The sequence below is a fragment of the Bacillus rossius genome, chromosome 8 (assembly GCF_032445375.1).
Source record: "Bacillus rossius redtenbacheri isolate Brsri chromosome 8, Brsri_v3, whole genome shotgun sequence".
Classification (NCBI taxonomy): domain Eukaryota; kingdom Metazoa; phylum Arthropoda; class Insecta; order Phasmatodea; family Bacillidae; genus Bacillus; species Bacillus rossius.
The window spans coordinates 69,890,617-69,905,076 of NC_086336.1; the positions used below are offsets into that span (position 1 = coordinate 69,890,617).

Below are 14,460 nucleotides of genomic sequence, written 5' to 3' on the forward strand. Positions count from 1 at the left end.
TGAAGTACGGGTCATTCCCTAAAGTCCCGTACGTAGCCTCTGAAAGACGGGCCTGTCTTCAAGTCCCGTACGCGGTCTCTGAAGGACGAGTCCTGCCCGCAAGTCCCGGATATGCTCGCCAGGCGTCGCGACGCACTCGAGCGGACGCCCAGCTCTGCGCATCGACCCGCCCCCTCCCCGCGGTGCTGGGGAGTGACGTCACGTGACGTAAAGGTCAAAGTCAAGCACCCGGTAATGGATCGCACGTGCTATTTAGATCGTCGTTTATCAACTAATCGTTCCGTTGGTCGCGTCATCGCCTCAATATCATACGTTAGTAAACGTAAACTGTGGTCCCTGACGTCTTGTAAGGGATCACTTACCCGTTTTCTTTTTTTATGTCGGAACATTCTTGTAGCTCAGCGCACCTTGAATAAAAACGTTACACTTTCGCAAGTAATCATAATATTTTAATCAGCCATTTTTATGGAAACCAGAACTCTTCAAACTGAATTTATTGGACCAATACTTTATTTACACAAAAATAAAAACTTTTTTTTTAAGTTGTAAATTTCTACGAAAATAGGTAAAATTTTGATTGTGTGAAACAACCATTTGTTACGTCAAAACAAAATGAAACTAATTCCAGCTTCTTCAGTTTCATTGAAATGAAACATTTAAGTTTTTTTAACCAGTGTCGAGAGAAAAGGCAATCATACAGCTAGAGCAGTTAATTAACCTATCATTCAGCTGTGGTCAATCTGTTTGACGCCGTAAGAGTTCGAATACTTAGTAGCTACATCTTGCTAGAAAAAAATTGGAAATTTAATAACTAAGAAACTCTTTAATTAGGACTGCAGACTTCCGCAACCATTGTCTGGATTGACTTGGTTTGTGGATTCACACTGAAGATGGTAACTGGAAGGTCGACAGAAACGTTGGTAAAGTATTCTTCTACGACGTGACTCTAGCCATCATGCCAAACATTTTCAGAAACACTTTGTTATGTAATACCATGCTTATAGAATTTCATTAATTTCTTTCAGTAGTAAATATCCATCACGAACGCGCCAACTACGTCGAATAGGTAGGGGCAGGCATTTTTCGCGAAAATATCTGCACACCTATTAGACTGCAACAAGGTATACTCGCATCTGTGGTTTTATTCCTTGTGATTGGCGTCCGCCTTCCAGAGAAGTCGTTGCCTTATTTGGCCGAGCCATTCAAGACGCGTTTACTTCCACACTGAATTACTGTGATTTGTGTTGTTAAAATCGATAGGAATCTGGGAGAAACTCGTCCAATCACGAAACACAGACGATGCTACAGTGTTTTAACTTTCAGCTAGTCTCAAAATCTTTTCGCGAAATCTGCATGGCCCTACGAATAGGTATCGTTGGAGGCATGAGTATCTCGTGTATTCTGTCGGTGTCACAGTAGACTTGCAGCAGGCTTACAGCTGCTTCTCGGTGGTGATTGGCTCACAGTTCACCTGCCATGCCCTGGAACACACTGAGCCAGGAGTAAACATGAATAAGAAGTTATGACCAGAGACCGGAAAAATTCGCCGATTAATTTCGCGATAGGCTGAAATTCAAATACTTATTACTAAAGACCTGCAAAATTCGCGGTTTCGATGGCCTTCAGGATAGACTGCACATACACCTGTACACGCGGGCAAATAACGCAAGTTCATTGGCTGCCGACTTGTAAGTCGTCTCAGCTGGATTGTCTGTGATTCGATCCTTCTTTGGTTGAGGGTTTATAACTAGAGACAGGAAAAATTCGCGGATTCATTTCGTGATATGCTACAATTCAAATAATTATACCTTAGCGCTGCTTCTACCACTGGTTTACTGTTAATCTGGAGGACTGAGGGCCAATTAGAGACCCTCACTCATAGAAGTGTCGAATCACAGACACTCAGTCGAGACGACTCACAAGTCAGCAGCCAATGAACTGGCGTTTTTGTCCTGTAGGTCCTGTAGGTCCTGACGGTAATCGAATTCGCTAATTTTTCCAGTCCCTAGTAATGGCTAGGGGCAGGCATTTTTCGCGAATAAATCTGAAGGCATATTAGACTGCAACAAGGTATAAGCACGCCAGCGGCTTCTTCCTTGTGATTGGTGGCCGTCTGCGAGAGAAGTCGTTGCCTTGTTCAACCGAGCCACTCAGGACGCGTTTGCTTCCGCATTGAATTACTGTGATTGGTGTTTTAACAATCGACATGCACCTGAAAGAAAGATACCCAATCACTCAACACAGACGATGTTACAGTGTTTTAACTTTCAGCTAATTGAGGAATCCTTTCGCGAAATATGCATGCGTGCCCCTTGTAATGACCAATAATGAGCAATCCATTCCAATAAGGACACTCAAGTGGCTTGTTCGTGAACATAGTAGTTCAGTCTAGCCTGAAGCTTTAATGAGGTTCGGACGGTCTCGTGATATCTTCAATGAAGCTCCACCGAGGTAAACCATCTCTCTTCGTCGTGAATTGGATGGTTCGTCGCTACACATTCTGTGTGAGTCCTTCTAGTTCGTAACTCTAGCCGGGCTGTGAAGTGGCCGCGGCTAATTACACAGCTGTCTCCCCGCGAGAAGCACCCTCTAATCCTCCCCGCACCGCCCCTTCCCTTCCTTTCCCTTCCCGCCCGCCTCCTCGACCAATCACAGGCTCGCCTTCAGCTCTGGGACCATCCTCCACCGCACAGAGTTTGTTCAGTTTTACTTTTTTTTTTTTAAAAAAAAAAAGAGGGGGTGTTGTCTGTAAAGTAGGTTTACGGACGATAATTTTACGTGATAACGTCATTAAGAAAACATTGATGAAAAATTGCATACATTTTAATTTTAAAACATTATTTACAGTTTTTGCAAATTTAATCTAAATAATTTGTTTAAATATAATCACGAACAATTAGTTAAAAAGCCCGCCTAAACCTGTTTGATATTATAGAAGATTTTCTCGCACGGTGGCTGGCCGGTTATTGCACGCTCGGCTCAGGCGGAACGTGACACTTTTTCGTGCGTGCAGCCGGCGTTCATCGATTTATAAGACGTTATCACGTCAAAAATTTCTTTTGGAAACCATTGCTAAGGAATAGTTTTTAATACCGCAAGAAAAATGTTGTTAATTTGTACAAAATATTTATATGCTTATTTTTGTATATATAAAATATATTTGGACCCAATTCTGTATATTTCTTGTACTGTATACGAACATTGGAGAATAATAATGAATTTTTATATATTTCAGACCATGGTAAATATAATAAAATAGTCAATAGTTGTACTTTGTTTTATTATGCTTACTAAAGTGTGCTGTTAATACTGTAAAGCTATTCAGGGAAAGTTTTACAATTCACTTTAATTCTTGGAGGCACATGGACAACACAAAGCATTAATCCGATTTCAGTATTACTGCGAAAACTATTTCGTGGTAATACAGTTGTTTTCATGTAAATGTACAAATGTACGTTGGTCTGTAATTTTACATAATTATTTCATGTGAATAACAAAAATATTGTACATTGAGTAAGACGTGCAAAGAATTTTTTTTTACTCTCCAAAGTATAATATATTTGATTCATTTGAATTGTTATTAATAGTATAGGGTTATTCATGATTGCGTAACGAAACTATGCCGTCACAGTATATCAAATAATTTGGTTGCTGGGTGGAAATTTTGAAATTTTAGAAAACATGATTATAACTCAAAAACTATGACACTTTTTTTTTAAATTTAAAATTGAAAACCGTAGTTAATTGGTCTTCAATAGTACTCTTAGTATTTCTATAATTAAATTTTACTGTTGTGTCATATCTTTTTTTTTTGTATCTCATGGGAGTTTTCTTCATCGAAGCGTTTAATTTCACTGCAATACTTCTTTAATTATGTTTGACGTAATAATGTCTTATAAATCGATGAACGCCGGCTGTACGCACGAAAGAATTGTCACGTTCCGCCTGAGCCGAGCGTGCAAGAACCGGCCAACCACCGTGCAAGAAAATCATGAATAATATCAAACAGGTTAAGGCGGGCTTTTTAAGTAATTGTTCGTGATTATATTTAAACAAATTATTTAAATTAAATGTGCCAAAACTGTAAATAATATTTGAAAATTAAAAAGTATGCAATTTTTCATCAATGTTTTCTTGTGACGTTATCACGTAAAATTATCGTCCGTAAACCGACTTTACAAACAACCCCCCATACTTTTTTTTTTTTGGCAAATTTAAATATTTGGTACAAGAAATATTAGAAATATTTTTTTCCTGTGGGTAAGTACCGCAGTTCTGCGCGTGCCAGAAGCGTGGGAAATGTTGAGACGTCTCGCAGTTCCATTGGTCGAGTACTGAAGCGAATGTCACTGTGCTTCCTTCCTTCCGATGAGATTGTCAGCCGTGGATGGACGAACCAGGGGCTCTGCCGAGGCGACCCGCATCGCACAGCAACTTTGCGGGTTGATCGGGTAGCTTCTCGCAGGGGCAGAAAGCAACAAACCCGCCCAGGACAGCTTTCCAAAAAGTGACGTCAGACAGATGCGCTGACGCAACTCACGAGTAACGGTGTTTTTCCCGCGGTTTTTCCCTGGGCGAGGCTACAGTGTTGAGTACACTTCACTCCACGAGGCAGTTAAGTGATAGACAAACTGGATAATTTGGTTCAGGTATGTCAGTCCTTTAACTAAACAATCCCTTTAAAATTTTAACGACGTAATATAACTTTAACTTGCAATTACATCATAATTTCGGTGGAAACCAAAGTATGACATAATTGCATGAGTTCAAAATTTTTTAGTTTATGCCACTACAATTTTTCTTTAAATGAAGAACATACGTCATATATACTTAAAAATTAAATAATTAGAGTAAAGATTCATTAGTCAGTCTATTGTAACTTCATTCCCTCTAACGGACAGACTTTTAGGCTTGGCACGAAACATGAGTCAGAATTCCACGGCCAAACCTTAAATGCAGGTTCATCATGAATATAATAATTTGAAAATAGCTATGCCACTTAAAGGTCTCTAGTGCTTACCAATGCGACTACATAAACGCCTTTAAATTTGGGGCCTTTTTTATTGCAAATGATTGAGATAGTTTAATTGAACAATTCTCTATAACCACCGCTAAACTTGTCGGTGTAGTTAGAATTATTTCATTGAAATAACGGGGGGTAACAACATTATTTTCCAAACAGTTTTCTTACGTGTTGCTACCCTCAATTTCCCCATTTTAATTCTTAAGTACTATTATTCTTAGAGGCAGGTATTTTTCGTGAAAATATATGGCCGCTCAACAGACTGCTACAAGGTCTGCCCGCACCTGCGGTTTCTTCCTTGTGATTGGCTGCCGTCTGCGAGAGAATGCATTGCTTTGTCTGGCCGGGCCAATCAGGACGCGCGGGCGTGCTTCCGCGCAGATTTGCTGGGACGCATGCGCCGACATTAGACACGCACGTGAAAGAGATTCAACCAATCACGAAACTCAGACACGTTGCCACAGTGTTAATTCACACAGGTAGGGACGAATTTTTTTTTTTTTTTTTTTTTTTTTTTTTTTTTTTTTTTTTTTTTTTTTTTTTTTTTTAGCGAAAAATACACACTCATAAATATCGTATGCATGTTTCCAAGTAATTTTTTTTCCCGTGATGACTCAGACTGTACACTCGAAGATGCACGAGTAGAGACCGGAAAAATTCGCGGATTCATTTCGCGATAGTCTGAAATTCATACACGTATACCTTTAAGCTGCTTTTGCTATTGGCTCACTGTTCGTCTGGGCGATTCTGGGTCAACGAGAAACCCTCAACCAAGGAAGTGACGGAATCACGAGCCTCTCCCAATTGAGACGCCTCACAAGTCAGCGGCCAATGAACAGGTGACGTTTGCCCGAGTGTGCACAGGATCGTGGAGTCTATCCTGGAGGTCATCGAAATTTTCAGGTCCCTATGCACGAGTCTCCTGTGTACAGTCAGGCTCGCGTTATGCCCTCGTGACCTAGGTCAGCAGCGCTGACGGCGCTAGACGGCGCTAGACGGCGCTAGACGGCGCTAGAGCCGGGGCCCGCGCTAGTTCGGCCGTTAATTAAATTAGATGAAGCCCGCGCGGGTTAATTAGCGCGGGGGCAGGGCCGCGCGCCGGCGATAGACGAGATATCGTCACCGCAGTCACCGCAGTCACCGCAGTCACCGCAGTCACCGCAGTCACCGCAGTCACCGCAGTCACCGCAGTCACCGCAGTCACCGCAGTCACCGCAGTCACCGCAGTCACCGCAGTCACCGCAGTCACCGCAGTCACCGCAGTCACCGCAGTCACCGCAGTCACCGCAGTCACCGCAGTCACCGCAGTCACCGCAGTCACCGCAGTCACCGCAGTCACCGCAGTCACCGCAGTCACCGCAGTCACCGCAGTCACCGCAGTCACCGCAGTCACCGCAGTCACCGCAGTCACCGCAGTCACCGCAGTCACCGCAGTCACCGCAGTCACCGCAGTCACCGCAGTCACCGCAGTCACCGCAGTCACCGCAGTCACCGCAGTCACCGCAGTCACCGCAGTCACCGCAGTCACCGCAGCTCCGGCGCTGTCTGGGAGCAGTCACCGCAGTCACCGCAGTCACCGCAGTCACCGCAGTCACCGCAGTCACCGCAGTCACCGCAGTCACCGCAGTCACCGCAGTCACCGCAGTCACCGCAGTCACCGCAGTCACCGCAGTCACCGCAGTCACCGCAGTCACCGCAGTCACCGCAGTCACCGCAGTCACCGCAGTCACCGCAGCTCCGGCGCTGTCTGGGAGCAGTCACCGCAGTCACCGCAGTCACCGCAGTCACCGCAGTCACCGCAGTCACCGCAGTCACCGCAGTCACCGCAGTCACCGCAGTCACCGCAGTCACCGCAGTCACCGCAGTCACCGCAGCTCCGGCGCTGTCTGGGAGCAGTCACCGCAGTCACCGCAGTCACCGCAGTCACCGCAGTCACCGCAGTCACCGCAGTCACCGCAGTCACCGCAGTCACCGCAGCTCCGGCGCTGTCTGGGAGCAGTCACCGCAGTCACCGCAGTCACCGCAGTCACCGCAGTCACCGCAGTCACCGCAGTCACCGCAGTCACCGCAGTCACCGCAGTCACCGCAGTCACCGCAGTCACCGCAGTCACCGCAGTCACCGCAGTCACCGCAGTCACCGCAGCTCCGGCGCTGTCTGGGAGCAGTCACCGCAGTCACCGCAGTCACCGCAGTCACCGCAGTCACCGCAGTCACCGCAGTCACCGCAGTCACCGCAGCTCCGGCGCTGTCTGGGAGCAGTCACCGCAGTCACCGCAGTCACCGCAGTCACCGCAGTCACCGCAGTCACCGCAGTCACCGCAGTCACCGCAGTCACCGCAGTCACCGCAGCTCCGGCGCTGTCTGGGAGCAGTCACCGCAGTCACCGCAGTCACCGCAGTCACCGCAGTCACCGCAGTCACCGCAGTCACCGCAGTCACCGCAGTCACCGCAGCTCCGGCGCTGTCTGGGAGCAGTCACCGCAGTCACCGCAGTCACCGCAGTCACCGCAGTCACCGCAGTCACCGCAGTCACCGCAGTCACCGCAGCTCCGGCGCTGTCTGGGAGCAGTCACCGCAGTCACCGCAGTCACCGCAGTCACCGCAGTCACCGCAGTCACCGCAGTCACCGCAGTCACCGCAGTCACCGCAGTCACCGCAGTCACCGCAGTCACCGCAGCTCCGGCGCTGTCTGGGAGCAGTCACCGCAGTCACCGCAGTCACCGCAGTCACCGCAGTCACCGCAGTCACCGCAGTCACCGCAGTCACCGCAGTCACCGCAGTCACCGCAGTCACCGCAGTCACCGCAGTCACCGAAGTCACCGCAGTCACCGCAGTCACCGCAGTCACCGCAGTCACCGCAGTCACCGCAGTCACCGCAGTCACCGCAGTCACCGCAGTCACCGCAGTCACCGCAGTCACCGCAGTCACCGCAGTCACCGCAGTCACCGCAGTCACCGCAGCTCCGGCGCTGTCTGGGAGCAGTCACCGCAGTCACCGCAGTCACCGCAGTCACCGCAGTCACCGCAGTCACCGCAGTCACCGCAGTCACCGCAGTCACCGCAGTCACCGCAGTCACCGCAGTCACCGCAGTCACCGCAGTCACCGCAGTCACCGCAGTCACCGCAGTCACCGCAGTCACCGCAGTCACCGCAGTCACCGCAGTCACCGCAGCTCCGGCGCTGTCTGGGAGCAGTCACCGCAGTCACCGCAGTCACCGCAGTCACCGCAGTCACCGCAGTCACCGCAGTCACCGCAGTCACCGCAGTCACCGCAGTCACCGCAGTCACCGCAGTCACCGCAGTCACCGCAGTCACCGCAGTCACCGCAGCTCCGGCGCTGTCTGGGAGCAGTCGACCGCTGGAATACCAACTGCCCGAGACTTTCTGCGTCACAGCCGAACTCGCGTTATTTACAACGAAACACAAAAATTCGTTTATGTTTTTGTCGCGTACGTATAATTTGCATGACAGTAACATAGGTACTATTTTTTTTTAATTTTATTCCGAGCGTTTTACTTCGGAAGATATATGCCTAGGGCCATGCATATTTCGCGAAAAGATTCCGAGACCAGCTGAAAGTTAAAACACTGTAGCGTCGTCTGTGTTTCGTGATTGGGTGAGTTTCTTTCAGGTGCATGACGATTGTTAAAACACCAATCACAGTAATTCAATGCGGAAGCAAACGCGTCCTGAGTGGCTCGGTCGAACAAGGCAACGACTTCTCTCGCAGACGACCGCCAATCATCAAGGAAGAAGCCGCTGGTGCCCGTATACCTTGTTGCAGTCTAATAGGCGTTCAGATTTATTCGCGAAAAATGCCTGCCCCTATATATACCGTATACCGTATAGCAAAGTAAGGAATTGTCTACCTTAACTGATTTTAAATATAAGCCAGGTGTAACTGGTATTCGAACTCGTTATCCCAAGAGTTGCGAAATTTGTGGTTACGCCGTTGCACCATTTTGAGGACCAATTTTTAAACAAAGGATAACAAGAGTTGTCTGTATGGATCAGAAATCTCACGGTTTCAGTGAACTCTAGGGAAGTCTCCACAGTCCTCTACATACATAAGCGAAAATCCCCTGCTCATTGGCTGCTGAGTCGAGAGTTGTCTAGGCTGGGTTGTCTGTGATCCGACACCTCTTTGGCCTAGAGTCCTCCGGGTAAAGTATGTGCCAATAGTAGAAGGATCACAAAAGTAAAAGTTTTTGCATTTTAGCTTATCGCGAAATGAATCCGCGAATTTTTCCAGTATTTAGTTATTTAGATTTAACTAATCAAGGGCGGGTATTTTTAGCGAGAAAAAACATTATGAACGCCTAATAGACTGCAAAAAAAAAAAGGTGTACCCACGCAGCTGTTTCTTCCTTGTGATTGGCGTCCGTCTGCGAGAGAAGTCGTTGCCTTATTTGGCCGAGCCACTCAGATCGCGTTTGCTTCCGCACTGGACTACTGTGATTGGTTATGAAACGATCGACATAGATCGGAAAGAAACTCACCCAATCACGAAACACAGACCACTGTCTCGGAAACTTTTCGCTAAATATGCATGCCCCTACTAATCAGTCTTCATCTTGGAACGTCCCGCCTGTTTTAGAATATCAAGTGTATCGTTCAGTTCTAAGATACATGTAGGTGTGCTCTGATCTCGGTGGACCTCTTGCAAACGAAATCGTGTCTCTTGGCGTTCATTGCCGTCCAGGCTAGACGTTCTTGCACTATTTACACTCTAGGGAAGTCTCCACAGTCCTCTACATACATAAGCGAATATCCCCTGCTCATTGGCTGCTGACACGAGAGTTGTCTATTCTGGACTTCTTTGGCCCGGTCTCTCATTGGCCCAGAGTCCTCCAGGTAAACCGTCATTCAATAAATGATTATTACAAAGCTATAAGTATTTTGAGTTTTAGCCTATCACGAAATGATTCCGCGATTTTTTTTCCTTTCTCTAATTATCTCGTGCATTGGCTGATTCCACTTAAATTAGGCGTGTCACACGTGACTCTACAACATTGCTTGGTCCTGTTCCTGCTCACACTGGGTGAGTGTCGCCCAGCATCACTAGAGACCGGAAAAAATTCGCGGGTTCAGTTGACTTCCAGGATAGACTGCACGATCATCTGCTTGCTCGGGGCAAATACCACGTGTTCATTGGCTGTTGTGTTGTGAGTTGTCTCAACTGGGCAGCCTGTGATTCGATACTTGTGTGATTGAAGGGTCTCCAATTGACCCGAAGTTCTCCAGATTAACATTGGCCCAACGGCAGAAGCAGCACAAAAGTAAATTTATTTGATTTTTATCAAATCACGAAATGAATCCGCGAATTTTTACAGGTCTCTAAGCATCACAAGCGATAATGCACCTCAAAGTCCACTTTGCAAACTCAATTAATTTCGTAAACATTGCGCCTTCACAAATGGATCCCCTGCGCGTGCAAACACTGACCTCCCTGACATACTCGCGGCCGGAGGAGGGGGGGGGGGGTGACACGGAGTGATGTGCGGTGAATTTCGGCGGTCCTCTCCCGCCCCGCGGGGTGAATCAATACGCCGCCGCCTGGGACGGCAGTAAGAGCTTCTTCGCGCGCCCGCTAGATGGCTCTGCCGCCGTGCGCCGCGGCCGCCATGTTGCGACGTTGCCGGATCCGCGGGCCCAGTCGCAGCCCGGAGCTGTGCGCGGTCTCTGTCCTGCTCTCGGTTATGTAACTGCCGGAATAAAACACGAAAAGAAATCCATATTTCCCGCGGGAGAATTCCTCCGTCGTGAGACGCATTTGCGGAAGGGAGATTATTTTTCGACGCCTTTCGCAGCGACCCCCCAGCTGTAATTGACAAAGGTTAGTGGTCATCGATAGTGATTAACGCCCCACTGGTTTTGTCACGGCTGAAAACTGTTCGTCCATCGATTGACCCCCAAATCATGTGCGTACCAATGATTGGTTGTTTTTTCAGCGTGCATAATTTGATGTGTGTGTGTACGTCGCAGAAAAGTGGAACCAACAACCAAAAATAACAAGTAGGTATATTTCTTTTCAGCTATAATTTCAAATACTACGTGATAAAAACCCGTAGGACCTGTTCGGTTTTCAAGCCGCAGTCGTACTCGACTGTCGGTTAAACACGGGTGTTTGGTTTCAGGTGGTCAGTGGGCTGGCCTCCTTAACTTGCGAGGGGTGAGCTAATCAATGAACTAGTGGCGACACGCAACGCCACCCTTACTCATTTCCATGGAAACCACATTCTGCCACTCTGCCTCTGTCAACAACACACCCCTTCGGCGTGCCACATACAGGGCTGCTTCGATTTCTTGTCTTCAGCCATGGAAGACATCGTGAGCTGTTCACGTGACACGATTCCTTATTTTCCTCGTTCGTATTCAGCATCGTAATTATCAACTTTTAAGTGTTTCATTTTTTTTATTTTGACGCGATAACGTCTTATAAATCGATGATCGCCGGCTGCACGCACGGAAAAATTGTCACGTTTCCGCCTGAGCTGAGCGTGCAAGAACCGGCACAACCACCGTGCGAGAAAAATCTTCTATAATATCAAACAGGTTAAGGCGGGCTTTTTAACGAATTGTTCGTGATTATATTTAAACAAATTATTTAAATTAAATTTGAAAAAACTGTAAATAATATTTTGAAAATTAAAAAGTATGCAATTTTTCAACAATGTTTTCTTATGACGTTATCACGTAAAATTATCGTCCGTAAACCGACTTTACAGACAACCCCCGTTTTTCAAATTAGTGGAAACTGACACCTAAAGTGATCATAGGTGGAAAAGTAGGTATTTTCCTCTTCAATATAACATAATTTCGATTTCGATTTGTCGTTGAGGAACTTATTATTGATCCATAGTTCTCTTACTATTTTGTGGATTTGAATATCGCAGTATTTTCTACAACTAAGGAAAATATAACTATTTCATCCTAAAATCTGGGTATTAAGATTCTGAAAAGTAGGGGAAGTTTATATTGGTCAAGAACAGTCAGGAGACTCACTTGAAATCCTGAGAAATACATGAAAATTCTCCAATGGTAGAATTGTCATTCACCAGTCTGCATTCACCCGGACTGAAAGCTTTTTATTCAGACGGTTTTTTAGTGCGTAGTCATAAACACCATTAAATAGCGTGTGCGAAGTTCTTTTTTTTTAATTAGGCCTGCTATATTTCTTTCATAAAATCGTTAAGTTATGTAACAAAAAGGTCAGGGAAATTTTTAATTTTGGTCATGGAAAGTCAGGGAAGGTAAACTACAAATTTGTGTGGCCACCTGTTAAAAATTAATGATGTGCATTAGTCGTAGCAAAATTACTTGGACGTCCTTAACAATCGCTAGCAGCTACAAGCTTACGCTAAAGGGGAGTGGTCATGCTACCATAGAACCTCTGTCCTTGACTCAATAAATTGTCAGCCGGTGGTTTAAGTCTTAAATGTGTATAAAATTAGAGAGTTGAGTTTTCAACGCATAAAACAACACATTCTATGGTTTTATAAAAGTAACTAAATTTCAACCCGAGTATTTACTAGCGTGAATTTCGGAATCGGCACTAATACCTGTGTCATGTCATTGAACTAAAACTTTGTAATCAAATCAAAACATATTAGATTAAATTAATGGATTCACTGAAATATCAGGCTTACACAAATAATTTCAATCATAACAAAACCATGGAGATGTGAACTTTAGAAAGAGTTTATCACGCCAACCTATTCAAAAGCAGTTTATATGTGCTAATTTTGTATTTACCGCTCCATTGCATTCAGAGATGTGTTTAAACTTCACAAAATCAAACTTTATACTCTTTATATTTTACCAGAGGAAATAAATTTAAAATTGATTAGAGTTTTAAAATTTTGAAATATGCGTTTCGTGTGTTTTTTTTTTAACTGTGCTATGTTCAGACATTTATTTTTAATGATTTTACCACACGCTTAGATTACCGTTAAGTTGTACGTGTCAAAAATAAATCAGTGTTTCACATTACTTAGAAATTATAGCAAATAAATAATCTGCCCACAATACGGGGGATGTTTCTAAAACTTGTCAAACACGCATTTCTTTCTTCTTTGACGAAGAGTATGGACAATTTCACATCTCTCGTTTCATTTTACTCGGACATACATATTCTTAATAAAAATCAAACCAACCAAATATTTTATCATTTTTGCCGCAAAGTTTTGAAATATGGGGGGGGGGGGGGGAGGAGGAAAGTTATATTTTGTAACGTTTTCAAAAAAAATAGTTATTCTTTTATTTATTTCCGATTTAGTATTAATAAGTTTTATTTATTAGATTAAACTTACGCCTTTTACACTCTTTTAGTGGCGGGATTTTAAAAGAGGAGAAAAAAAAACTGAGAAACGTTTTATTATTATTGACCACCAGTTTCTTAAATCCCACTTTTGTAATTTTTCAAATATAATTTTCTTTAAAAAAAAACTAAATCCACTTACATTTCATCCCGTTTACTGTGGAATTCTGAGGGGAAAAAATTACTTAACTTTTATGTAGATTGTTTGATGTCTTACTTCCTGCTTTAGCAGAAATTGGGATATTTTTCTTTAGAAGTTTCTTACCCCTTTTTTATTTTGAAATGAAGTAAATATTTACAGGTAATTTTTGTATACTAATAATTTCTGCCCAAGTTCTTTCCTCCTTCTTGATTAGTTCGGAGATATGATTCATCCTTATAATACCTGACGTAGGCTGCATTCTTCGACCCTCTTCATGATGGAATTCCTAATTTAGGTGAAAAAAAATAAATGACGTTACTTTCTGTGCCGGTAGTTTATGACGAATTTCTTTCTTGAGCGCATAGATTTGAAGATATTAGATTTTTTCTAGTTCAAAATCGCTGAACCCTCCACTTACCCCTTTGTTGGTAGGATTTCGAAAAAAAAAAAAAAAAAAAAAAAAAACCACTACGTAACTTTTTATGTCCTATGTTGTAAACATTACAAGCCATTTGGATATTATTTGTGTCGAATTTCTTTCCTCCCGCTTTTATAAACATGGGTACATCATATGCGTACTTACGGGGGGGAGGGGGTGTTTTGGGGGTTCATTCCCCCTCCTCCCGGAAATAAAGTCAAGAAAATTGTGAAGGTTCGTGTCATTCGAAGCTCATTGTCTGAAGTGTCGCACCGAGCGACGAGAGATGACGTCACCATAAACATAAACATAAACAGTGGTTGGTTCGTGACTGGTCAGTCTCCATTCTCGAATCGTAGTGATTGGTCTATGAACTAATCAGTACAGAATTCGGCCTTATGTAGCAGAAGTGATTGCAAGCAACAATGCGGCTTAATTTTGTACAAAACTCCATAAAACTGTTAAAACATTAAAACAAATTTTGTTGGTTCATATGAAGTAAGGTGCATTCACTTAAATATTGTACGTATAAAATAAAGAAAAACGTTCAATTATCGTG

General features: G+C 44.6%; 1 protein-coding gene across 7 annotated transcripts in view; it reads left to right on the forward strand.

Moving 5' to 3' along the window:
• Positions 1–14,460, forward strand: part of LOC134535234 (ras-related protein Rab-3) — a 70,131-nt gene that overhangs the window by 27,605 nt on the left and 28,066 nt on the right. The window contains exon 1 of one of the 7 annotated variants that reach the window (XM_063374302.1): positions 10,644–10,857. The exons of 5 other annotated variants lie outside the window; for them this stretch is intronic. The gene's annotated coding sequence lies outside the window, so the exon portion shown is untranslated. Of the gene's footprint in view, positions 1–10,643; positions 10,858–14,460 lie in introns of those variants that run through there. One more of the 7 variants, XR_010075593.1, reaches the window with a different exon arrangement.